This window comes from Olea europaea, chromosome 9 (genome assembly GCF_002742605.1).
Source record: "Olea europaea var. sylvestris chromosome 9, O_europaea_v1, whole genome shotgun sequence".
In the NCBI taxonomy this organism is placed as follows: domain Eukaryota; kingdom Viridiplantae; phylum Streptophyta; class Magnoliopsida; order Lamiales; family Oleaceae; genus Olea; species Olea europaea.
In genome coordinates, this window is record NC_036245.1 from 8,777,025 (window position 1) to 8,804,716 (window position 27,692).

General features: G+C 33.5%; 1 long non-coding RNA gene across 7 annotated transcripts in view; it reads right to left on the reverse strand.

Annotated features, from left to right (window-relative positions):
- LOC111399573 overlaps nt 1-18,939 on the reverse strand; it is a 71,092-nt gene extending 52,153 nt beyond the window's left edge. For 2 of the 7 annotated variants that reach the window (XR_002703756.1, XR_002703753.1), the window contains exons 1-4: nt 18,095-18,939; nt 17,264-17,333; nt 17,077-17,173; nt 16,070-16,138 (exon numbers count right to left, since the gene is read on the reverse strand). This is a non-coding gene — a long non-coding RNA (uncharacterized LOC111399573). Of the gene's footprint in view, nt 1-14,800; nt 14,938-15,102; nt 15,294-16,069; nt 16,139-17,076; nt 17,174-17,263; nt 17,334-18,094 lie in introns of those variants that run through there. The other 5 variants (XR_002703759.1, XR_002703757.1, XR_002703754.1 and 2 more) reach the window with 5 other exon arrangements.
- Nucleotides 18,940-27,692: the final 8,753 nt, after the last annotated feature.

Sequence of the window (27,692 nt, forward strand, 5' to 3'; positions counted from 1 at the left end):
GTGATTCTCAACACTGATTTAATTGGAGGAATACGCGGAGGACGAATGCAGCTACATCAACTACGAGGAAACGAGACATGAATAAATTCATAATCAAAATGAGGTATGAGTTGTTCATCAATTTTGGATCGGGCACTTGATTTCTGTCGGGTAAAATGTAGACGAATATATAAAATCAATTTTGAATTTGTAAAAAATGTATTTTAATATCTTATTCCCGACACTAATTCAACTTAAGGAATATTGTTGAGGATGAAAGCAACCGCTAAAAATATGAGGAAAGGATTCTGGAGAAAATTTGGAGTGGAAATGAGGTGTGAGTTGATCATAAATTTTGTATCGAGACTCAATTTTTGTTAGGTAAAATGTAGGCAAATGTAAAAAATTGATTTTTGAAATTTTGGAAATTTGTATTTTAATCTCTGATAATCAACACTGATTCAATATAAGGAGTACGTAGAGGAGGAATGCGACCGCTACAACTACGAGGAAAGGAGTTTGGTGAAATTTCGGAATGAAAATGAGGTATGAGTTTCTATTCTATTTTGTATCGGACACCCGATTTTTGTTGGTAAAATGTAGATGAATGTATAAAATTGATTTTAAATTTGTTAGAATATGTATTTTAATATGTGATTCTCAACACTGATTTAATTGGAGGAATACGCAGAGGACGAAAGCAGCTGCAACAACTACGAGGAAATGAGACATGAGTAAATTCATAATCAAAATGAGGTATGAGTTGCTCGTCAATTATGGATCGGGCACTTGATTTCTGTCGGGTAAAATGTAGACGAATATATAAAATCAATTTTGAATTTTTAAAAAATGTATTTTAATCTCTAATTCCCGACACTAATTCAACTGAAGGAATATATAGAGGATGAAAGCAACCGCTTCAACTATGAGGAAAGGATTCTGGAGAAAATTTGGAGTGGAAATGAGGTGTGAGTTGCTCCTAAATTTTGTATCGAGACTCAATTTTTGTTAGGTAAAATGTAGGCAAATGTAAAAAATTGATTTTTGAAATTTTGGAAATTTGTATTTTAATCTCTGATAATCAACACTGATTCAATATAAGGAGTACATAGAAGAGGAATGCAACCGCTACAACTGCGAGGAAAGGATCCTGGAGAAAATTCGGAATGGAAATGAGGAATGAGTCGCTCATCAATTTTGTATCGAACACTCGATTTTCGTTCGGTAAAATGTAGACAAAGGTATAAATTTGATTTTGAATTTTTTAAATTTTGTATTTTAATCTCTGATTATCGACACCGATTCAATATGAGGAGTATATGGAGGACGAAAGCAGCCGCTACAACTACAAGGAAGGGAGTTTGGAGAAATTTTGAAATGAAAATGAGGTTTGAGTTTTCTCATCTATTTTGTATCGGACACTCGATTTTTGCCGGTAAAATGTAGATAAATGTATAAAATTGGTTTTAAATTTGCTAGAATATGTATTTTAATCTATGATTCTCAGCACTGATTTAATTGGAGGAATACGCGGAGGACGAAAGCAGCTGCAACAACTACGAGGAAATGAGACATGAGTAAATTCATAATCAAAATGAGGTATGAGTTGCTCATCAATTTTGGATCGGGCACTTGATTTCTGTCGGGTAAAATCTAGACGAATATATAAAATCAATTTTTAATTTGTAAGAATATGTATTTTAATCTCTGATTCCCGACACTAATTCAATTGAAGGAATATGTAGAGGATGAAAGCAACCGCTAAACTATGCGGAAAGGATTCTGGAGAAAATTTGGAGTGAAAATGAGGTGTGAGTTGCTCATAAATTTTGTATCGAAACTCAATTTTTGTTAGATAAATGTAGACAAATGTAAAAAATAGATTTTTGAAATTTTGGAAATTTGTATTTTAATCTCTGATTATCAACACTGATTCAATATAAGGAGTACATAGAGGAGGAATGCAACGGCTACAACTACGAGGAAAGGATTCTGGAGAAAATTCGGAATGGAAATGAGGTAAGAGTCGCTCATCAATTTTGTATCGGACACTCGATTTTCGTCTAGTAAAATGCAGACAAAGGTATAAATTTGATTTTGAATTTTTTAAAATTTGCATTTTAATCTCTGATTATTCGATACCGATTCAAATGAGGAGTATATGGAGGATGAAAGCAGCCACTACAACTACAAGAAAGGAGTTTGGAGAAATTTTGGAATGAAAATGAGGTATGAGTTTCTATTCTATTTTGTATCGGACACTCGATTTTTGTCGGTAAAATGTAGATGAATGTATAAAATTGATTTTAAATTTGTTAGAATATGTATTTTAATATATGATTCTCAACACTGATTTAATTGGAGGAATATGCGGAGGACGAAAGCAGTTGCAACAACTACGAGGAAATGAGACATGAGTAAATTCATAATCAAAATGAGGTATGAGTTGCTCTTCAATTTTGGATCGGGCACTTGATTTCTGTCGGGTAAAATGTAGACGAATATATAAAATCAATTTTGAATTTGTAAAAATATATACTTTAATCTCTAATTCCCGACACTAATTCAACTGAAGGAATATGAAAGCAACCGCTACAACTATGAGGAAAGGATTCTGGAGAAAATTTGGAGTGGAAATGAGGTATGAGTTGCTCATAAATTTTGTATCGAAACTCAATTTTTGTTTGGTAAAATGTAGGCAAATGTAAAAAATTGTTTTTTGAAATTTTGGAAATTTGTATTTTAATCTCTGATTATCCGCACTGATTCAATATAAGGATTACATAGAGGAGGAATGCAACTGCTATAACTACGAGGAAAGGATTCTGGAGAAAATTCGGAATGGAAATGAGTATGAATCGTTCATCAATTTTGTATCGGACACTCGATTTTCGTCCAGTAAAATGCAGACAAAGGTAAAAATTTAATTTTGAATTTTTTAAAATTTGCATTTTAGTGTCTGATTATCGACACCAATTCAATATGAGGACTATATGGAGGAGGAAAGCAGCCACTACAACTACAAGGAAACGAGTTTGGTGAAATTATGGAATGAAAATGAGGTATGAGCTTCTCATTTATTTTGTATCGGACACTCAGTTTTTGTCGGTAAAATGTAGATGAATGTATAAAATTGATTTTAACTTTGTTAGAATGTGTATTTTAATCTATGATTCTCAACACTGATTTAATTGGGGGAATATGCAGAGGACGAAAGTAGCTGCAACAATTATGAGGAAATGAGACATGAGTAAATTCATAATCAAAATGAGGTATGAGTTGCTCATTAATTTTGGATCGGGCACTTTATTTACGTCGGGTAAAATGTAGACGAATATATAAAATCAATTTTGAATTTGTTAGAATATATATTTTAATCTCTGATTCCCGACATTGATTCAATAGAGGGAATATGTAGAAGACGAAAGCAATCGCTACAACTATTAGAAAAGGATTCTGGAGAAAATTTGGAGTGGAAACGAGGTATGAGTAGCTCATAAATTTTGTATCGGAACCCAATTTTGTCAGGTAAATTGTAGACAAATGTATAAAATTGATTTTTGAATTTTTTTAAAATTTGTATTTTAATCTCTGATTATCAACACCGATTCAATATAAGGAGTACATAGATGAGGAATGCAACTGCTACAACTACGAGGAAAGGATTCTGGAGAAAATTCGGAATGGAAATGAGGTATGAGTTGCTCATCAATTTTGTATCGGATACTCGATCTTCGTCCAGTAAAATGTAGACAAAATGTAGACAAAGGTATAAATTTAATTTTGAATTTTTTAAAATTTGCAATTTAATCTCTGATTATCGACACCGATTCAATATGAGGAGTATATGAAGGACGAAAGCAGCCGCTACAACGACAAGGAAAGGAGTTTGGAGAAATTTCGGAATGAAAATGAGGTATGAGTTTCCCATCTATTTTGTATCGGACACTCGACTTTTGTCGGTAAAATGTAGATGAATGTATAAAATTGATTTTAAATTTGTTAGAATATGTATTTTAATCTATGATTCTTAGCACTGATTTAATTGGAGGAATACGCGGAGGACGAAAGGAGCTGCAACAACTACGAGGAAATGAGACGTGAGTAAATTCATAATCAAAATGAGGTATGAGTTGCTCATCAATTTTGGATCGGGCACTTGATTTCTGTTGGGTAAAATGTAGACGAATATATAAAATCAATTTTGAATTTGTAAGAATATGTATTTTAATCTCTGATTCCCGATACTAATTCAATTGACGGAATATGTAGAGGATGAAAGCAACCGCTACAATTATGAGGAAAGGATTCTGGACAACATATGGAGTGGAGATAAGGTATGAGTTGCACATAAATTTTGTATCGAAACTCAATTTTTGTTAGGTAAAATGTAGACAAATGTATAAAATTGATTTTTGAATTTTTTAAAATTTGTATTTTAATCTTTGATTATCAACACTGATTCAATATAAGAAGTACATAGAGGAGGAATGCAACCGCTACAACTACGAGGAAAAGATTCTGGAGAAAATTCAGAATGAAAATGAGGTATGAGTCGCTCATCAATTTTGTATCGGACACTCGATTTTCTTCCACTAAAATGTAGACAAAGGTATAAATTTGATTTTGAATTTTTTAAAATTTGCATTTTAATCTCTGATTATCGACACCGATTCAGTATGAGGAGTATATGGAGAACGAAAGCAGCCGCTTCAACTACAAGGAAACGAGTTTGGTTAAATTATGGAACGAAAATGAGGTATGAGCTTCTAATCTATTTTGAATCGGACACTCAGTTTTTGTCGGTAAAATGTAGATGAATGTATAAAATTGGTTTTAAATTTGTTAGAATATGTATTTTAATATATGACTCTCAACACTGATTTAATTGGAGGAATCCGCGGAGGACGAAAGCAGCTTCAACAACTATGAGGAAATGAGACATGAGTAAATTCATAATCAAAATGAGGTATGAGTTGCTCATCAATTTTGGATCGGGCACTTGATTTCTATTGGGTAAAGTGTAGACGAATATATAAAATCAATTTTGAATTTTTAAGTATATGTATTTTAATCTCCGATTCCCAACACTAATTCAATTGAAGGAATATGTAGAGGATGAAAGCAACTACTACAACTATGAGGAAAGGATTCTGGAGAAAATTTGGAGTGGAAATGAGGTATGAGTTGCTCATAAATTTTGTATCGAAACTCAATTTTTGTTAGGTAAAACGTAGAGAAATGAATAAAATTGATTTTTGAAATTTTTGAAATTTGTATTTTAATCTCTGATTATCAACACTGATTCAATACAAGGAGTACTAGAGGAGGAATGCAACCGCTACAACTACGAGGAAAGGATTTTGGAGAAAATTCGGAATGAAAATGAGGTATGAGTCGCTCATCAATTTTGTATCGGACGCTCGATTTTCGTCGAGTAAAATTTTTTAAATTTGTATTTTAATCTCTGATTATCAACACTGAGTCGCTCATCAATTTTGTATCGGACACTCGATTTTTGTGGAGTAAAATTTTTTAAATTTGTATTTTAATCTCTGATTATCAACACTGATTCAATATAAGAAGTACATAGAGGAGGAATGCAACCGTTAATACTACGAGGAAAGGATTTTTGAGAAAATTCGGAATGGAAATGAGGTATGAGTCGCTCATCAATTTTGTATCGCACACTCAATTTTCGTCCAGTAAAGTGTAGACAAAGGTATAAATTTGATTTTGAATTTTTTAAAATTTGCATTTTAATCTCTGATTATCGACACCGATTCAATATGAGGAGTATATGGAGGACGAAAGCAGCCGCTACAACTACAAGGAAACGAGTTTGGTGAAATTATGGAATGAAAATGAGGTATGAGCTTCTCATCTATTTTGTATCGGACACTCGATTTTTGTCGGTAAAATGTAGATGAATGTATAAAATTGATTTTAAATTTGTTAAAATATGTATTTTAATCTCTGATTCTCAACACTAATTTAATTGGAGGAATCCGAGGAGGATGAAAGTAGCTGCAACAACTATGAGGAAATGAGACAGGAGTAAATTTATAATCAAAATGAGGTATGAGTTGCTCACCAATTTTGGATCGTGCTCTTGATTTTCGTCGAGTAAAATGTTGAAGAATTTATAAAATCAATTTTGAATTTGGAAGAAGATGTATTTTAATCTTTGATTCTCGACACTGATTCAATTGAAGGAATATGTAGAGGATGAAAGCAACCGCTACAACTATGAGGAAAGGATTCTCGTGAAAATTTGGAGTGAAAATGAGGTATGAGTCGCTCATAAATTTTGTATCGGAACTCAATTTTTGTCGGGTAAAATGTAAACAAATGTATAAAATTGATTTTTGAATTTTTTAAAATTTGTAGTTTAATCTCTGATTATCAACACTGATTCAATATAGGGAGTATATAGAGGATGAATGCAACAGCTACCACTACGAGGAAAGGATTCTGAAGAAAATTTGGAGTGAAAATAAGGTATGAGTCGCTCATCAATTTTGTATCGGACACTCGATTTTCATCCAGTAAAATGTAGACAAATGTATAAATTTGATTTTGAACTTTTTAAAATTTGAATTTGAATATCTAATTATCAATACTGATTCAATATGATGAGTATATGGAGGACAAAAGCAGCCGCTACAACTACAACGAAAGGAGTTTGGGGAAATTTCGGATTGAAAATGATGTATGAGCTTCTCATCAATTTTGTATCGAAAACTCAATTTCCATCGTGTAAAATGTAGAAGAATGTATAAAATTGGCTTTGATTTTTTTAGAATTTGTATTTTAATATCCAATTATTAACACTACTCCAATATAAGGAATATGTAGAGGACATAAGTTGTCGCTGCTACTTCGAGGAAAGGATTTTAGAGAAAATTCGGAATGGAAATGGGGTATGAGTTGCTCATCAATTTTGTATTAGGCACTAGATTTTCGTCGGGTAAAATGTTGATGAATGTATAAAATTGATTTTAAACTTGTTAGAATATGTATTTTAATCTCTGATTCTCAACACTGATTCGATTGATGAATATGTGGAGGGTGAAAGCAGCTGCTACAACTACGAGGAAATGAGACAGTAGAAAATTCAGAATGAAAATGAGGTACGAGTTGCTCATCATTTTTGGATCGGGCACTTTATTTCCATCGGATAAAATGTAGAAGAATATATAAAATCAATTTTGAATTTGGAAGTGATGGTTTTTTCTTGTAGTGATGAGATTAGATGGTTTAATATGTTTTGTATAGGATAATTTTGGAGGTAGAAAATAGTTGCCTTTTTGTTGGAAGTTAGAAGTATGGAAGATTTTGATAGAAAGAAATTTAGTAGACAAAGTGGGTAAGAGAAAGGAACTTTATTAGAATGACAATGGCTTTTGTTTACAATGGCTTTTTTTTCTTACATACAAATGAGAGACTCATGTCCTATTTATAGACCATAACTTACATATGATTTCTTCTAGATAATTCTACATATGTCTACAAACTTCACAAACTTTCTTAGTGCCCAAGTTTCTCTAGGGAATTCTAGATAATTTTGATTTTTTATTATTCTTCCTTGCCAAGTAATTCTAGGATATTCTTGCCAAGCAATTCTAGGATCTTCTACAAAATTCCTAAAATATACATCAACCATCAATACTCCTCTTTGATGCATATTTTGGTAACTCCAGTCATTTCTCGTAGTATTTCGAACTTTGCTCGTGGTAGTGCCTTTGTGAATATATTTGCTAATTGTTCTTCAGTCTTGCAATGTTTGAGCTCTATCTCTTTATTTGCTTTAGCTTCTCAGCTAAGAGAATTTGTATTTTATTTGTGGGGCAGGAGCAATGTGAGCTGCTTCCTTCTGTTTGGATACAAATTCTCTTAGCTGACCTTACCTGATTAGTGATTCAATCTATTCTTTTAGTTTTCGACAATTATCTGTTTATTGACTAGTTGTCATGTCGAACCTACATTACTTCTATTGATTTATTCTAGGTAGTTTTTTCTTAATGGGTTGAGGTCAGTGGAAGACTTCTTGATCTCCTACTTACATGAATACCTCCTCTAAGGCATTAAGGGGATAGTATAGATGAAATCTTTCAGGGTAAGGGCAAGGTCGGTCGGTATCTCGTTCTCTTTTCTGCGTTCAAGCGTAAACTTTTTATCTTTAGGATATGCAGAATGATTGGAATTAGCCTTTTCCCCATCTTCATCTGACGTCGCCTACTCGGCTCCGGATGTGCTTTTCTATCCTACTTAAGAATTCATGATAGGTCATAGGTCCATCTTCATGGACTGGCCACTAGAAGGGTTGTGACATTCTACCTTTATTTTTTTATCCTTATCGTTTTATTTTATTTTATTATTAGTGTTTAAATTATTCTACGATTTAATAATTTGTATTTAACTCAAATAGGCACTTCACAGTAAAATCAAAATATATCATGAAAATCAAATTAATAATATAAAGCCAAATTTATATTGTACCAAAAGGATAACTCGTTTTACAAAATATTTCTGGTATCAAGTTAGCTATATGACAATCCAAAAATTTTTAGTTAAAAGAAAAGCCTGTTAATTTTCAAAAGTTTTCCTTAGATCTAACCTATAACAGGTAGATGTGGCGGTGTATTGACTTCTTCTAAATCATTCCATTTTCACTACATTATTTTACTATGTATCATCACCCTATTTTACATGATATTATTTTACTGTCTACTCCTCATATATCAAAATATCTACATAATGACATATAATCAAGTCATAGATATCAATTATCACCATCACACAATCCTTACAATCTTCAAAAGTTTCAATCCCCTCATCCTCATTAACAACTTTATAAATACTATGTAGTGGGTACATCTATAAATAATATGTATAGCTGATAAGTTCTTTGTAATATGGGCATGTTTGGTTGTCCGGATGATTTCAATTTCTTGTAAAGTTATCTATAAAACAAAATATAAAACGTGAACAATAAAGTTCAGTAAATATGATGATGCAATGATATATATCAAGCATATTTGGGTCCAAATCCTTATTATAGTGTACCGTATGAGCTCAAAATAACATGACCATTACTTGCAGGCAAATCAATGTCAAGACATCCAGCATTGCCCATTGAGACTCAAGATGCCACATTAGTGTATAACATATGTAAACCAAGGCCTCGCCTAAGTATATAGTGCTCCAGGTGCCTATCCGTTGTCCCAAGGCCACCAATGGACCTTCTTACAATGCCTGTATATATGTGATGAACTCCAAATACTCTATTGTTGGATATTTTTAATGACTGTCAAGAGCCTCAAAGTTCTATATTTAGTCAAACACAATAGTATGATACATCTATAATGGGATTCACATTCAAAAACTTCAACCACAAACTCAATACAAATGACAACAAAAGTATGTATCTTTGAAAACGTAATGATCCATACGTTTTTTAAATAAACTTAATGTTACATAAAAAAACACGTATAAACACATAATTTCACATATTAATGTATAGTACTGTAGTTGAAAAAAATCAATATTTACCTTTTTCGCGACTTTCTTGATCAATATCTACATTAATAAAATAATCGCTACATTAATCATGATTTATCATTTTATTTCCCAATTACCAAACCTAAACTAAACCTAGAAGATAACATAATTTACTTAATAAAATACTCCTAATAATAATACTAATACTGACACTAGTTTACTACCAATAAATAATAATAATAATGAGATTCTCATTATTGTTATAAAAGAAATTTCATAATTTCTAAAATAAAATTAGTACATGTAAAAATTAAGCTAGCCAATACACTACCATATTATATTTCATTTTATGTTTGATCCATCATTCATTCCATTTAACACACAAGTACACGCACACATAGTGTACCTGTTAATTCATTTTTTATCCATTCCATACTCTTATTTACTCCATTTCCATCATACATCAACCTTAACACTATGCATTATAACATTTTATTTCTCATCTTATTATATAACTAAGCCCTTGTTTGGCTCCCGTTAAATTAAATTTTATTTTTCTCTCTTATTTTCAACCACGCAATCTTCCATAAAATAATATTATACATAAACCAAAAGCTTTTCATTCTTTTTTAATCACACATTCTCCAAAAAAATATTATTTCACCAATTAAAATTTGAAATAATGGGGAACAAACGGGGGCTAAATCAAAATAATTTTAGTTTAAGTCTCAAGTGCTAAATTTTTTTCTCCAATTGAATTTATCATGTCCACATATATACATATATAAGTGGCCCAATTTCTACAACCAATATCATGATAATATTAGTTACTATTATACCAAATCAGCCATCCGTACCCTTTTATTCTTTAATTACTTCAAACTATTTTTCTCCATTTCTCTCTTTTTTCACCAGCTTTTCCCCAAATCTCTTTCTCACAATCTTTGATAATGCAAGCTAGGTAAACTAAACTCATTATTTCTTGAAATGACTTATAGAATTTTATTTATTTTTAAATAATCCTAATCATAAAAGAAATAACTGTATATAATCAATATGATTCTCCATTAATTACTCAAAATCCAACAAATTCTTCTTTTACAAAATCCTTTCAAGAATCAAAGATAGGATTTATTTTACTTATTCATAAATGTCTTTTTATCTTAACTAAGTTTTCCTCCAAACCATCTTCTATATAATCTTTAATAGTACCAACTAAATAAAATAAAACTCATTATTTCTCGCAATAACTTATAAATTTCTAAAACTTATATAATTAAGAATTGGAAATAAAACTATTATAATTCATCATCCTTGATTTCATTAATCTTAAATTTAACTCTCATTTTATCTTCCGCAAAATTATATATAAAAAAAAATCATAAATTAAGAATTTTAATTCTTATAAATAAATAAACCAATTAAATACTTAAAAAAAATTAATTAACTAAACAAAAGAAGAAGGAACATACCTCGAAGCAAAAGGCATGTCCCCTTGTACCTTAATCCCCTATTTATAGGGATGATAAGGGTTAAAGGTACAATTTCTAAAATTTCACTTTTAACGCTTAGGGTAAAAATGAAATTATCTCATTTCATTATAAAATTGTACTTTTGAGTCTTGAGTAAATATGCAATTATCCCATTTTTTAAAATTGCACTTCCAAATCCCATTTTACTATTTGAATTAAAATACCTATAATATTTATTCTATCAATTCAATTAAGTTCCTAAAATTTTAAAACTTTTTTAAAATATTAAAAATCTTTGCTAGAAAATTTCGGAATGTTACAAGCATGTTTTTTACCTTAGTTCGAAAGGACAACCATATGGACAACACCATCCGATATTTTTTCCTCTTCCATAGACTGCTTATTGGATCTGCTAAGGTAGCTTTTCAAGGATTCGATGCATCTTTGTTTAATACTTACAAGGCGTTCCTTGGCCATTGTTCTGGTTTTTGGAGCCCATGAACTAAGATAAGAATTCCCTAACCAAGACATTCCAATTTTTTATAGACCTTTGGTGCAATCTTCTAAACTATCTTTGAGCTTTGTCCTCTAATGCTAAGGGAAAAACTAGACACATGATGGCTTCGCTAGATTCTTGTAGTTCCATTGTAGCCGATGAGTTGAGGCATTTTTAACTTTTTAAACAATGGCTCAGCTAATATTTCTTTTGTGAAAAGAGAATGGCGACCAGTAAAGTACTCATCAAAGGAACTCTTGCGTTTGGCCTCCACGTTGGCTATGCTTTTTTAGTAGGTTCATCTCATGTCATTCATTTTTTGAGCTATCTCCTTTGAGGGGATTGATTCTCCTGCTTTTAGGTGATGGTGATCGTTGGGAGCCCATTCTATCGAAAACCCTTCCAGCTTTTTTGTGAGTCCTTCTTGTTGGAGGACTATTTCTTATCTCATTCATCCTACTCCCAGACGACTGTTCACCTGAGAAGTTAAGACTTCTCCTAGTGGGGGATCTGCCAGTTCGTTCTCGAGTTGGAGATTCCACCTTAGTATCAATTGGAGGCTCATTGTCAATTGGAGGAGTTGTGGACCTGCTTTCTTTCCATTATGCTATCTATTTTAGTGAGATGTTCTATTTCTTCCCTCATTGCTGCGAGCTAAGGTTTAATGTTTTCGGCAGAATCATTTTCATTTGGAATTTGTGAGGCATATTTGTGACGCGAGAGTTAGTTCGAGCTGGATTTCTAGAGGTCGAATTGTTGCTGATGGTGAATTTTTACAAGGTCCGAACTGTTGGCATCAAAAAATGACTAGGCCACTTTTTGTCAACTTAATTGATGATTTAGAAGAGATAATTTGAGCTGAAATGTGTAAATTGTGCTAAAATAGTAAAATATTGCTAAAAAAAATAAGAAAAGAGTGTTTTCGCAATAAATGGAAAGAGTTGGAATTGAGTTTCATGCAATGGTCGAGTTCGATCGCCATGTGAGACCATTATATCCCCATTTATAGTAGGGAATAGGCAAATTGGTTAGCGTTATATCAAATTAGCGACAGTACTTGTCTTAAGATGTGTGCCATCAATCTTGATTTTGATTGAGTGTTAAGGTCATTTCCCATGTGCCATGTGGGAGCTGAACTGAGTAGTAATCATTGTAAAGTTGTGATTGGCCACGATTGGAGGTGCCACATTATGTTTGCCATGTGTCCCTAAATGATTGGATTAGTTAAATGTCATGTCGATTTTGGAGTGAGGGAAATCAGCGTATAATGATGATATTTCCCAAATGATGGTGACAGTTCCTTCCTTTCGAAGATAAGTCGAGCCGTGATGGAAGTTGCACTGAGCCGGATTAAACTAATTTGAGTGCCTTGTTGTGACGTAATGAACTTTAAACTCAACTCAAAACCAATTTTAATTACTTTATTGAACTTTTGAAATGGAGGAGGTCAACAACTTAAATTTATTGACAATTTAACCTCCATGAGATGAAAATTAAAGGCCATAAAACAGTATATGTAACTAAGATACTTTTAACAAATCAATATCGTAGAACTTGCAATTATCATTTTTTTAAAACTAAATTTTATTTGTAAAGATAAGTAATTTTAAAAATTTATATTTAACTAAATAAGTAATACTTTTAAACCAGTGATGTATTAAAAAAAGAATAATTATATTCAGACCATGTTTTAATTGTATTAAAAGTTCTAGTATTTTTTACTTATTGTAACACTTCCATTAATTAACATATCTTGTTTTCATTGACATTTTCATCCAAATATCCCCTTAGTTTGTTTTAAAGTAATAAAGCAAATATTAGTTGTACTTTTGTATTTATTTTGTACTTATTTAGAAATGAAGGACTATTAATTCTTTTATGCTATCTTAACAGAATTTTTGGACGCAAACGGTTTTCAAAGACAAGATGTACTGATTAAGGAAATATTGTAGATTAAAGAATGAGATTAAAATAAAGTTGGGGATATAAATGTGATAATAAGTAAATGTTAGAAACATTTAATGCAACTATAATATGGGGAAAACTTCTAAGAAAATGTTGTGTCAATACATAGAAAAAACATGTCCACCATAAAATGAAATTGAGCCAACACACAAGGACTTGATGTGCAAATAAATGCGCAAATTTGCAATAGTCAGGGTAATTGGCGCATTTAGTCCCTAATCATTGTCCCTTGTGTGTAATTGGTCCCTAATGTTTCATTTTTGTTGACGAGATCCCATACCTATCACTTGCTTGCATAATCAGTCCTTATGGACGGATTCCATGTTTCCCACAATTCCAATATTCGCAATATTCCCTTGTTTTCTTGACCACGCCATTTCTTTGTTTGGTTTGCTTATCCTTGCCTTCTTCGTGCTCTCCAACATTTGTTTACAGTGCTGAGCTAAAGGATGTCACACGGGGCTTGACCAAAGCTGTTGACCTATAAGTGGAGCAATGGCAGGAAAGTATGTTCTGAGGTAGGCCTCTTGACCAAAGCAGTGAACATAATTTAGCAGGTCTTTGCTAGTTAACTAAAGACTAAAGAGATGACATTGCAAGTGTGAATGAAAAAACTCAATGGCTGCCAACATCTAAACGAACACATTAGAGTTCGAATATCCACCACATTAACAAAAAATGGTAGCAAAATTGTTTGCCTGGTATTGCTTTTTTTCATTTTTAAAACGGTGTTGGAATTATATTTCGGAAGTTTCTAATAAAGTATAGTTTTCGGATTTTCATTCCTAGGGATTGATTATTATTGGGCTGCTTATTATTGAATTGACCTAAATTAAAACTCCATTGGCATATGATTATGTGAATTATTCGAATATATATGATTGTCATATCATTCTGGTTTTTTGTGCATGAAAATTAACAGATGGCTGGTAGAATATGAGAAATGTAGAGAAACTGTACATCACTTTGTTAACAAATCAAAAACATTCTACAGCATCCATTCGGTTGCAACTTCTTTATAGGACACTGTATTCTCTGAGATTTTTCGGAAAGGTGTCTCCAACTTATCCGATTGGAGCTTCCGCGGTTCCACCCAAGCCTTGAAACCTCGTTTGGAATATAGTTTTCCCGTCGAAAAATGCTGCCGAGAACAGTTTTCTCCTGGAAAATAGGCCCTAACCATTTCCTTTCCTTTATCTAGAACAGGCACTACTAGGTTCACTGTGCCTACTAGAAATTGCTGATATTTTAATGTATGCACGTCTTCATCTTCTGGATAGTGGAGGAATAAATGGCGACGAACAGGTAGGCCCTTTTTCAAAGGCTTTCTAATGCAATAAACATTCATGGCGATAGATTTCTGTTCCAACTGCATCGAGTTTGTACCATCAACACTGAAATTACCTTAACTAGTTGGATCCTGTAAAACTTCCAAGCATTTTATATCTTGGCAAAGTGTGCGAAATGGGATAAAGTTCTGCGGTTGGAGTAGAACTGGCTGTTGCTAGTTGGTTTGTTTCCCTGATCGAAATGTCAGTAATTATCAAACAATTGTGAAATCCTGTGGCACTAAAAAGAGAAGAATAATAAAATTAAAAAAGTTGAGGTACTACTATATACAATGATGATAAGATGCCAATTTATTCGTTAAGTACAATTAGATTTGAAGTTGAATTTCCACTTTACCCTTTGAGCAACAACATATACAATATGCACTGAAACGAGCTCCTAGCATTATGATATAAGCAGATTTCTCATCATTCCACTTCGCTTCAGCTTCTTCCAAACGAGCCTTCACCTTCTCAAATAAATGGTGCACAGTGGCAGCTATTTCTATCACCTTCTCAATGGCCTCCTGCCTCAGCCTTTGCCTTTACCTACAATGGGATGTAAAAGAAAAAGAGCTTAGAGTATTATTCGATGATAAAAAAAGGAACAATAAAAGAAAACTCCCACCTTATCTGAGACCAGCATCAAGTGAAGTATTGACCTATTAGCATAGACACTAGCAACAATGCAAGACTCACACTACCAAAAACTGCGGCTTCTGAGACGGAATTTTCCGTCGCTGAAGTCTTAAATTCTGTCGCTAACGACTTTCACAAACGGAATAAATTAGTTGGAAAATCCGTCGGCAATACTTTCGCCGCTAATATAGCGACGAATTACTAGGTCGTCGGTGATTTAGCAATTAAAGAAGCCTTCGCTGTTTTAGGGACAAAATTACCTACAAATTATATCTGTTGATGATTACCAATGGATTTCCATCGCTGTTTCCGTCGCTAATATAAATTATAATATTAAAAAATATTTATGATTTTATTTTAATAATTATTTTCTTGAAAACTTCATACATTAAAGTTTAAACTGAAAGTTTAAAAAAAATAAAACGAGGTTTAAATCCAATAAAAGGTTTTAGCACTAATCCAATAATCGACCCATATGTATACTCCATGGTTCCGGACAAGCACAGCTGTAGCTTTGTGGTATGATTAAACTTTCAAAACAAGGATCAAAAATCATTTTCCATGGAAGAATTCCACTATTGGAGACATGGAAACATGGTCTCCAAGTCTTTAACAACCTAATTACATACATTTGTATAGGTATGCAAACTTAGATTTATAAATGCAAGTAAGATACTATTTATCACCTCATAGAGAAGCATGTAACCCATCCATTCTGAAACTATAACATCAACTTCTTCATCAATTTCAACATCCTGCAATAACCAGAATGTGACTTGCTACGTTTATCCTCTATTTATAATCCGCAGACAAATTATTCAAGAACTAGTGTAAGGTTCAAAACAAATGATCGGCATTACTTCTGTCAAACACGCAACTTCAAAAAAACAAAATGCATAACATTTTTAGTACAGCTAAAAATGCAAAACCTTAGGGATGTCAAGAACAAAACAAACTTAACTGCTATAGTAATTTCACTTCCAAAAACCATCTTCATTAACAGGGCAACAACCTAAATTAATATTGTATCCTGGCCTTATTTTGTCCACACCTGTACATAATAAATATTTCACATATTTAAAATTTTTTATGAAATTTTTGTTGATAAGCCTTCTAATAAATATTTCACTGCGACAGTAATTTCACTTCCCTTATAATGCCTTCAAAATTCCAATTTTATTTTATTTTTCTGTAACCACTACATTTCCTCTCAATATACCACTTGTTTAGTAAGAAACACTTGCTCAAGAAGTATCTATAAAAATAAAGATATTTGTTTGTTGGGGATTATATGAGAAGCTTCATGTAACCAACATACTAAATTTTGTTCCAAATAACTTTGGGGTTAGCTATATAAAATTCTTTTTGGAAACTCTATTTGATCCACATAACTAACTTCTACTGGCAGCAAAGAGAAGTTGCACCCAGTACATGAAAGCATCAATAAAGGTTGTAGGACATCGGGTATTTCATTCCCTACACTCACAAGCATAAGTACTAAATAGATTCATGGATATCAAAAGGAACCACAAGCACACTCCATCCATTATCGATGCCTATTACAGCCAAATCAATACTATACTCGTATAATTCTCAAAAGGGATACCAACTGCCTTGTGCTACAAAGAGAGATGATACAACAGCATTTAAACAACACCTATTGTCGAGAAACAAAATTAATTTAAATGAATACCTCTATGGCAATTTAAGCATATTGTTGGATTTTGGCAATGGAAATAGAGAAAGGTTTATCACGAATCTGCAGGAGCATCATCACCGGCAAAACCAGCCTGCAAGAGTAATATTAAACAAGTCCCTTGAAATTAATTACATAATAAATTGAATACAGAAGGCTAGAGAATTTAAAAATGTTTACGAACCTTCACCATTCCAGTTCCATTGTCACAAACAAGGGACTGAATATCATCACCATAAGCCATTTTCTATGAACTGAAAACCACAACATAAAACCAATATAGAAACAAGAGATGATAAAAGAAAGTACATGTACTATTGCGGTATGCACAAACAAGTACATTGCATAATCTGAAACAATGTCAGATTGCACGACAAGTTCTCGCGCTCCATAATGTATTGCACAGAGGGAGAAAAAGGAATAACATATTACATGTAACCTTCTTGTGAGAGAGAACTTTATAATTTATTTTACACATAAAAAGATGACAATTGAATTGTAAATTATAATTGCAATGCTAAGTACTAACACCTGATTTACGAGCGCGTAAAATTTGAATTAAAATTTAAAAAAAAAAAATACTGATTAATATAATGGATGAAGTACACAAATCTAATGCACAAATCTAATGCATTGTCTTCAAATTTAATACTGATTAAAATTTCAAAAAATAAAAAATAAAAAATTTATGTCATGTTGAAGTACACAAATCTAATGCATTGTCTTCAATACAATGCAAAACAGAACCAAAATCAATTTAAGAATATAATGGATGAGAAAAAAAACTGCAACCTAGTGTCATATGGAAAAAGGATGAGTGAAAACGACAATGCCATAGCAAAAATTTCAAAAAAGCAGATGAATACAAACATGAAAGTAACTATCATTTTGATGCTATTATACATTCCAAGTAGATAATTAGCATGATTCAAGCCTTGTGGTTGATAGTTTTAATGTTACAACACTGAGAATTGCAAGGTAAGTATTAAAGAAATAAAGGGCAACAGTCCGTTACCCTGTGCAAAGCATCATAGTTTTAGCCAAATCAAGTTCTGTTTGAACCCCACATATAACACTACATCCATCAGAGTTTTCATATCTATGACCCAGTTATGCATAATTCATTGCAGCAACATTTTGATGTCCTTTCAATAGATACGCATGATTCAAGAATGTATTCAAGGTTAGCAAAAGTTTATCATATGAGAATGAATAGCATAAAAGATCAGGAGAGGATAAAACTAAATACCTGGGCATGGAAGCAATTCATAAAAACTTGAAAGAGTGGTGTGAGTGTCCTCTGTAAATGGTGACTCTGGAAATTAATCAAATCTGGAACTCAACTGGAGAATATCCTCAGCAATATATCAATGTCGTCATATGGGAAAGATGGAACAAATACGAGATGGACAAATATTTGAAGGCCTAACCACATAACAATACTAAACAAAAATCTACTAAGGCTATTGGAAATTAATATTCAGGTCGATATGTGAAATAAGGATTGACTGTAACTGCTAAAACAGAAAACACAATAAAATATCAGATTCAATACTTTCATATGCTGATGTCAGAATGCTGTTGGAACAATCAGCTTAGATGTTAAAGGAACAATCAGCTTAGAGTTTTCATTATAAAGGAACAATCAGCTTAGATGTTAAGAACTTCCTATCTGAAATAGAAGTACGCGTAAATTAATTTATGATGGAAATTATTACATCTTGGAACAAAATTATAAATATGTGAATAAAAGAAACCAAAAAGAAAAATGCAAAAGGGACAATTGTGAGGGAAAGAAGGTTGAGAATTTATGGAAATTTAAAAAAAAATAAATATCGAATACATCAGAGGAACGTCAACATAAATTTATGGAAATTCTGTTAATGAACACTTCTTTCACATCAATTTATGATATTTATTCTATATTTTAGAGTTTGACAATAAGATGTATAAGTATGAATTTTGTGCCAGACTTTATTTATTGCAAGATAAAATAAATGTTAAAACTTTGAGACATCATACACGAGTTGACATTTTCTATCTATTTATGTTGTCTAATTTCCTATCCATCCAATTACAAATTGACACATCATGGAAAATTAAAATTGATATTAAAGTTAGAAATTTAAAACTGATGATAACTTTAATTTTCAATGATGTGTCAATTTGTAATTCGATGGACACTAAATTAGATAGCAAAATGGACAACGAATCTCAACTCCATATGATAGATAAAATAAAATAAAATTGAGAACTAAAGTGAAATCTTTAGAAGTTTTATTTGAGATGCTTAGAGCTCGAAGGTGCATCAGAATTGTGTCTACATTATTAAATATCAAATTGAATACATATCTAGAAATTTGAGAAGTAGTATTAAATAAATCAAAAATCATTTTGAAACTATGGATTCTCTCCAATTATCATAAAGTGTTCATTTTTATTTATTTATTTATTTGTAGAACCTACATGTACAAATATAATTCCTTAGTTCATTTATCCCTTGTAGGGAATGCTAGCCATTGTTTAGCAGTGATTGGCTAAGCTTTCATGCAATGTCTAATTAAACTCGAGCTCTAAATTTTTTTTTCCTTCTTTTCCTAATGACCTTTTACAGATGGATTTTCATTGGTTATTCTAGGAGAGACTTGGATGATGTGGGTGCAATATATATATATATATATATATATAGACACACAGAAAGCACATGCTGCTTTTGTATATGAATTTTTTGTATTGACTGTCTTGAAATTGGGCTTTGTTATTTTCTCGTGTTCGCGTCTTTCCATATATATGGTTATTTTTACTTTATTGGAGGGAAAGGGGCATTCAGTTGCACAAACATTTGAACTTAACTATTCTTTATCTAGACAAACACGATCATGGGTGATTTGTTCGTGTTATGTCTATATTTCGAAAACAATTCCTGGAATTAGTGAATAATATTAAGCCCTTGTTTAATCTCAATTATTTTCAAAATACATTTTTCTCTTTCTTTCTTTTTTTCAACCGTACATTCTTCAATGAAATAATATAACACACAAACACAAACCTTGTCCTTATTCCAAAATGCATTCATAGCTAAAAATGGGGCTCAAATAAGCTTTAAATGCACAAAATATAATTTCCCTCTTAATCTCTTCCAATAATTTTCATGAAAAACTATATGTAATCCTATGCAAGTGTATATTTATATGTTTGACTGATTGACTCACTGAGTGTGTTTTTATATAATGTTGCAACTTATCTTGCCTTTTGTTGAGTTGGATATAAACTACTATTACCTCGACCTTCCCCACAAGTAACCGTTCAAATTGCACAAGCTACTTTTAAGTATGACATCCCCTATTCTCGATTTTGAATAAATATTGAACTTCCAATAATTGGACTTCAACGTCTTTATAGTGGTCTGCAATATTTTTTTCCTCTCCGTTGAATAGACACTCAATTTTTAATGTGTTTTATTTCCATCGTATAAAGCCATTTGAATTAATATCAGATTTTAATGATCTCTAGAAGATAGTTTAATACATACATTATTTGATGCTTTTAGTTCTTACAATTTATCATTTGTAGTATGTCACAAACATGTAATGAACACACTCGTGTACAAAATAAACATTGGCAGTCATTCAAGATATTATGATTTGTCAATTGGCACTATGACAAATATGTGCAGTAACTCAATCATTCCAATTGAATATGGTGTTGACATTGCCAATGTTACAAATGATTTTACCATTGGTGACCCTGTGAGAGCGTTAGTTCCTCAAGAATCTTACGGAGGATTTACTAGGAGCACGAATCTAACCTTGCATGGAAATGAGTCCGCGGTCTAGAAAGAATTTTCAAACTGGAAAAGCGAATAATATTCTCTAAACAAGTGATACTTTGGAGCTGAAACTCTTAAAAAGTTGTTGAAGAACTATTCAAGAAGCCATGAGGTTCTACTTTTTACTTTTCAGTTTTCTTGCATTTTTTACTTGTAGTGTGGCTACTTGTGTGCCTGTCCATATTATTTTGTTCTATGTCTTCCTTTGCCCAATATGTTGCAAATTATCGTTGCTGGGTTCAATTCGAATTATCAATGCGTGTACCTATATAAAGAGATATCCTCTTTGGCAAAATGTGATATTCTGTATAATTATAAGTTTGGCTTTTCTTGAAGGTCATTGAACAATTTTGTACTTGAAGATTTGTGGTGTATTTACATCGAGTTGATTACTAAAACTTAGATCCATTTCATTAACGAATATAAAGTTCTCTTTCTTTTTGTTCTCAACTTCTAATTTTTATCCTATCTATCGGATCTTCAAAATACTTTTGTTTCTTACAATTTAAGCATTGTTTGAACTTTACGACTCAATGGAAGGGAAAACAAAGTGGGATCTTCTTGGTTGCAAAACATTAGATACATTAATGCAAGTAAACCCATACTCAACCAACCAACAAATGCTACTCCAAAGACATCTATATTTGAAATAAAACTTCAATAGGCTTGATCAAGAAACTTCGGCGACAAGAATTGGTGCTTCAACTTCTGAAGCGAGGGGGAATGCTACTAGCGTGAGAACAATAGTCATGAGGGATGCAAAGATGGGGGAATCGAGCTACATAGTTATGGTTGCAGTGGAGGATTGTCCAACTAATGTTCCTCTGATGGTCTACAAGGCTACCGGAAGACATCTAACCAAATTGCATCCCCAGTCACCATTATTGATAATTCTTCCAGGTCCTCAAATTTTTAATAGATTTCTTTATGCTTCTAATTTCAATTACACATCACTTGTATTTCTATAGCTTTACACAACACACAGTGAATGTACTTGGGCAACTAAGTGAATTTGAGCTTTTATTCTTCTCACTATTTTGTTGCTATCTTCTACTTTACTTTATATGCAAGTATACTATGTACTCTAACATATACATCTACCCATAAGTGGTCATTCAATTAGCACACATATCTCTCATGTATCCTTAACATTGAAGACCTTAGCATTATCTTCGAAATAACACAATGTTCGTTGCATGAGTAAAAAACTAGTTTCTTCAAAAGAAACTTGAAATTGAAGTTTAAATCCAGGACTTCCATTGCTATTTTATATGACTTTTAGTTACCTTACGAAAAATATTAAACTCGACATTGGGTTGATTAAATAATGCTATAAATAAAAGATTTAAAGTGGTATAGTAGTAGTAGTAGTAATAATAATAATAATAATAATAATAATAATAATAATAATAATAATAATAGAAGATTAAAAGTCGGTTGATTAAATAATGCTATAAATAAAAGATTTAAAGTGGTATAGTAATAATTAATAATAATCAAAAGTCGCATTTAAAAGGATGCGATTTAGATTCTGACCAGTTACCATTACCAGGAGCCAACCATCACAAGATCTTTCATAAGAAGACAAAACTCTCAAGAAGCTCCTTCTCACCATTGAGGCAGCCGATCAAATTGCTCCTCATCACCATCCAGTCTATTTCTTCTCAATTCTTTTACTGAAATAAGGTAAAAATATTTTCTTTTCTTTTGAAGAGAAACAGAAATTTCGTAGATTAATTACTGCCCTTTTGTGTTACATATTTGAAATATAAATACAGAAACTCTAAATTGACGAATTTGGTAACGGCCTTGGTGCCCTCATAACCAAACTAACATCCGTCTGAATTTTGTGTAGTTTTATTACTTTTCTTTTCTTTTTTTGTATATTGCATTAACCGGTTACGACAGTAGAACGAACCTGGAACCAAACTTTTTAATTTTGACGAAACAACAATCAGTATCTGATTTTTATGATTTGTTCTATTTGAATTTAAGAGAGAAAATAAGACAATACAAAGAGAAGAGAATTGTATTGAATAGTGTGATTTGTTGACAAGAGAGGTATCCTATTTATAGCTTAATTTGAGAGGAATGTTTTCCTTTCTAACCAATGTGGGACTAACTAACATTTACATTGTATATACATTGACAATCCCCCTCAAACTCAAGGTGGTAAAATGGAGACCAACTTGAGTTTGGAAACTAAATCCTCAAGGCGTCCAGGAGGGTGCGTTTTAGTGAAGATATCAGCAGTTTGATCGGCTGAAGAAACTGATAATAGTCCAATAGTCCCACGAGTGAGATGATGACGTATAAAGTGACAATAAATTTCAATGTGTTTTGTGCGTTCATGGAATACATCATTGTGAGCAATTTTGATAGCACTTTGATTATCGCAGTTTATGATAATGGCGGTAGAATGGGTGACGCCCATGTCTTCAAGTAACCAGCGAAGCCAAAGAAGTTCCTAAGTTGTATCAGCAAGGGCTCGATACTCAGCTTCTGTACTGGATCGAGCGACTATTGTTTGTTTCTTGCTGCGCCGAGAAATAAGAGAATCCCCAAGGAAGAAGCAATACCCAGTGGTAGATCTACGATCAGTGGGGTTACCTGTCCAATCTGCATCTGAGTAGGCACGAAGCTCGAGTGAAGAGTGAGATGAGAAGTGGAGACCAGGAAATAGGGTCCCTTTGATGTACCTGAGAATGCGAAGCATTGCAGCATAATGGGATGTGCGAGGAGCAAAGAGAAATTGACAGACAATATGGACAGCATAAGAGATGTCAAGGCGAGTAACTGTAAGATAAATAAGACTACCAACCAACTGGCGAAACAAGGTGGGGTCATCCAAAAGGTGTACCATCCATGGGAGTGAGTTTAGAGTTGAGCTTTAGAGGAGTGGTACATGTCTTACTATCTGTGAGTCCCGCTCGAGTAAGAAGATCAGAAGCATGCTTTGCTTGCGAAAGATAATATCTCTCAGAGTTAGAAGTGATCTCAAGTCCCAAAAAGTAACTAAGCTTTCCAAGATCTTTTATTTCGACATGTTAACTGAGATAAGTCTTGAGATTCAAAATTTCGGATGTGTCATCACCAGTGATGATCATATCATCAACATAGAGGAGAAGAAGGATAGTACCCTGGTCTATTTTGCGAATGAAAAGAGCAGAATCATGTGAGCTGGAAGTGAACCCAAAATTTCCAACAATGGTGCTGAACTTGGCAAACCAAGCTCGAGGAGCTTGCTTGAGACCATAAAGAGCCCGACAAAGTTTGCAGTCTTGATGTGGAAGATGATGAGAACCAGGAGAAGAGCACATATAAACTTCTTCAGTAAGTTCACCATTAAGAAAAGCATTTTTCACATCCATCTGAAATAATTCCCAATGACGGACGGCGGCAACTGCAATTAAGCTGTGAACTGAAGTGAGGCGGGCAACTGGGGCAAAGGTCTTCTGATAGTCAATCCCATACTCCTGGGTAAACCCTTTAACTACCAAGCGAGCTTTGTATCGATCAATGGACCCATCAGAGTGAGTTTTGATCTTGTAAACCCACTTGCACCCCATGGCTTGTTTGCCTTTTGGTAGGTCCATTAGATCCCAAGTGTGAGTGTTTTTGAGTGCCTGTAGTTCATCATTCATTGCTTTCTACCAAAGAGGATCAGAACTAGCTTCACGATAAGACTGAGGTTCATGGTGAGAAAGAATAGTAGAAAATACAACAAAGTCACGAAGATTAACAGAAGGAGTTTTTACCTGGTCACTTCGTCGAGTAGGGAGATCACAAGTCGTTGGAGCGGATCCATCAGAAGAGACAAGTTCCTTAGAAGAGGGCAAGGTGGATAACTCAATTGAGGTATTTGTAGACATGGTAGTTGGTAATGACATATCTGAAAAAGAGATATAATGTGTTGGTGGAGGTGTTGACTCAGAAGAAGAGTTTGTCTCAGGAGTGTCACGAAAAAGATCTGTGGAAAGGTCAGTGAATAGGATAGAGGTATTGTCATGTAACAGGTGAAACTTGAATATGGAGGCGAACATCTTGTGTTTCGAGAAAACAACATGACGAGATACTCAGAGACGTTTGGAGTAAGGATCCCAACATCTGTAGCCTTTGTGTTCAACACCATATCCCAAGAAGCAACATAGTCGAGATCTATATTCCAATTTGGTGCGCTCATGAGGTTGAAGAAGAACAAAACAAGCACAACCGAATACCTTAAGAGTGTTATAGTCATGAGGGTGACCATAAAGACGCTCAAATGGTGATTGATTCCCAATGATGGGAGAAGGCACGCGGTTCTTGGTGTAAACAGCTGTAAGAGAAGTTTCACCCCAAAAACGTTCGGGACATGAAGCAAATATGAGAAGAGCATGGACGGTATTGAGAATGTCTCGATGTTTGCGCTCAGCACGCCCATTTTGTTGAGAAGTGCCTAGACATGAATGATGAGGAAGAATGCCATGTTGGCGAAGAAAGGTAATGACTCTAGAGTCTGTGTCAGCACGAAACACTTTGATATTACAAGAAAATTGAGTTTTGACCATGGTAGCAAAATCAACGTACAACTGAGGTAATTCAGATCGATTACGCATACGAAATATCCAAGTGTAACGAGAGTAATCATCAATAAAAATTACAAAATATCTAGAGTCTCCCATAGTAGTAGTGGGAGATGGGCCCCAAACATCAGAGTGAATCACTTTTGTGAAATGGCAATGCCGATTGTTTTGCAAGTTAACAAGGAAGACAATCAAATTGTTCTTTATTAACAAGCCCTAAATAACCACTAGAAGCTAAAAATTGAAGATGACTAATAGAAGCATGACCCATACGAGAATGCTAGAGACTGATGGATGGGATAGATGAGACTGGGGCTGCTGTCTGAACTGATGAGGAGAAACGGGATGGAAGGTGAAGATTGATGAGCTCAAAGAGTCGTCTAACCTTACGGCCTATCCCAAGAGTTTGTCCCGTCTTTGGATCCTGCACACAACAACCAGAAGCAAAAAAGATGACAGTTAGACCGAAGTCACATAATTGACCAACAGATATAAGATTGAGGGTGAGTTGGGGAATACAATAAGTATCAGGAAGTGAAGTGTTTAATGTTGAGATTTTTCCGATATGACTCACGGTCATAAAAGAACTATCAGCAATTTGAATAGTCGAAGTATGATTAGCAAGATGTTTGGTGACAAATATAGTGGAATCAGGTGTCATGTGATTACAACATGTAGAGTCAAAGAACCAAGACGAATTACCTGAGGTGACTGACATAGCAGTAGAGGGTAAGTTACCAGAATGAGCAAGGACTTGTTTGACAATTTCCTCTATGTCAGAAGCGGAAAACGTCTCACTGGTAGTAGTGGATGATGAACCTTCAGCGGTAGTGGCGGCAGATCTAGAAGGAGTACCGTGAGACATGTGTTGTTGGGAGTGTCTGTTGGGGTTTTGGAAAGAATCACGCTGAAGATGACCAAGGGCTTGTTTCTGACAGAATTGGCAAACTCAAACCGGGCATTCCAAGAGAATGTGTCCTGGTTTCTTGCAGTAATTGCAGAATCTTGAAGATCCAGATGGATGCCCTTTGTTGTTGGGTTGAAAAAATCCAGATGGATATATTTTGTTGCTGGGTTGAGGTCCTCTAGGAGTGGCAAAGACAGCATCTGTAGAGATAGTCTTGCGAGGGGCAAGATGAGTTTCTTCCGAAAGAAGTTCAGTAACAGCTTGATCTAAAGTAGGTAAGGGACTGCGGTGAAGGAGAGATGCACGAACATGCTCAAACTCATTAGTGAGAGCCATAAGAAAGAGAACCAAGTGTTGCTGATCTCGATAGTTAAAATTTTTTTTAGCATCGTTGGCATCCGTAAACTCTGGTTCTGAGGAAGCAAGTTGATCCCAAACATAGTGCATCTCAGGTAAGAAATTATTAATGGATTGCCCAGGCTGTTGTTGTATACGATGTAGAGTGCCTAGAAGTTGGTATTGATGAGACAGATCTGCGGTGGTATAGCGTTTCTGTAGAAAATCCCATAGTGACTTGGTAGTGTTGAATCTACCAAACTGGAGACTGATGGAGTGTATGCATGTGTTGCGAATTCAAGTGATAATTTGGTGATTTTTGCTATCCCATTCTTCGAGACGATCTATGTATTTTGTGTTGTCTTCTCCAACGATTTTCTCTGGTTTGGTGATATCACCAGTAACATAGCGCCAGAGCTTTCTGCCCTTAAGAAAGCTTGACATAGCCTGAACCCATATAGTGTAGCTGAGTCCTTCCATGACAATGGCAATAGGTTGTGAGGCCTCAAGATGCTCCATAATGTGCATGAAATTAGAAGGAGATAGAGATAAAAATAACAGGAATCGAACTGAACTGGTTAGGAAATGATTGATGGAATGGTGGCTGAGATGATGTCGATGGAGAATAAGACTTCGACTATAGCGACGACCTAACATGTATGAAAATGATATACAAGAGGTTTTTCTGATGTGAAGGATCCACTAATAGTGGCAATCACAGAGCATACTCAACTCTTGATATATTGAGAACACTAAGAATAGTAGCTCTGATACCAAGTTGAATTTAAGAGAGAAAATAAGACAATACAAAGAGAAGAAAATTGTATTGAATAGTGTGATTTGTTTACAAAAGAGGTATCATATTTATAGCCTAATTTGAGAGGAATGTTTTCCTTTCTAACCAATGTGGGACTAACTAACATTTACATTGTATATACACTAACAGTTCTATTGTAAATTTGTTTTCCTAATTGCA